An 886-nucleotide genomic window follows, 5' to 3' on the forward strand; every position below is an offset into this window, starting at 1 on the left:
AAAACCCTATGCCCATTCCATATCATTAAGAATAAATAACTAATAAAAATAAATCAGGGTTTAGGTCTTCTTGAAGCACTTTCTGGTCCATAAATCCCTCACAGCCCTCAGGATAGCTCCTCCTACGCCCTCCGCCTCTCCTCTCCCTTCCTGTTTTGGATCCAATACCTGGACAAAACACCTCTGGCTCTCACAGCATCCGATGGACCCGAGCTCCAGCTCACTAAAACTCAGGCTCCGGCTCTCCCCGAGTTAGCCCCGCGTGGGTCGGATGCGGCCTGCCAGGCCATTCTAGCCAGCCCTAAAAAATTTAGAAAGTTAATATTTATCTGCCCCCGGCTGCCTGTCATGAGGCCCTCGATGGCTTGCCAAACTCAGTAAGTGGCCCTCGACCCGAAATAATTGCCTGCCCCCGAGTTAGCCTATAACAGGGGTGTTTCCCCTCGCACGTCCAGATTGCACCGGGCTGTTCCCACGCCTAACGCATCCCGAGGGGGCCGCCCTGCCCCTGCCCGTCCAGGTGGACCGGGGCATGGCCGGATCCGGCCCCGGCAGTGCCAGACGAAGCTTGCAGACGGACCCCGCCAGTCTGCGAGTGGACGCAGCCTGGTCCAAACCCTCCGAGGCAGATTCATGAGGACTAAACACTGCCCAGAGGTGCAGGCACGTGGAGGGGAGCGGAGGGGAGGGGAGGGTCAATTCCTCTCATCAAATCACGGAAATAATCATAAATAAATACAAAACAACAACCATGTCCAAGCAACAAAGACACTTTGCAAACCTCCAGTCGGCGCCGGGGTGGGGGCAGGATGCGCCCTCGGGACCGCGGCGGCCGGACCGCCAGGCTGAGGCGGCGGCGGGGAAGCTGGAGGGCGGCCCGGGGGAC

At 58.2% G+C, this 886-nt stretch overlaps 1 protein-coding gene across 3 annotated transcripts in view; it reads right to left on the reverse strand.

Moving 5' to 3' along the window:
* The window catches only part of ZFYVE9 (zinc finger FYVE-type containing 9), an 85,265-nt gene extending 84,379 nt beyond the window's left edge, over nt 1–886 (reverse strand). For 2 of the 3 annotated variants that reach the window (XM_025191339.1, XM_025191338.1), the window contains exons 1-2: nt 782–886; nt 169–301 (exon numbers count right to left, since the gene is read on the reverse strand). The gene's annotated coding sequence lies outside the window, so the exon portion shown is untranslated. The remainder of the gene's footprint in view (nt 1–168; nt 302–781) is intronic. The other variant, XM_006035178.2, reaches the window with a different exon arrangement.

The sequence above is a fragment of the Alligator sinensis genome, unplaced genomic scaffold (assembly GCF_000455745.1).
Source record: "Alligator sinensis unplaced genomic scaffold, ASM45574v1 scaffold63_1, whole genome shotgun sequence".
Classification (NCBI taxonomy): domain Eukaryota; kingdom Metazoa; phylum Chordata; order Crocodylia; family Alligatoridae; genus Alligator; species Alligator sinensis.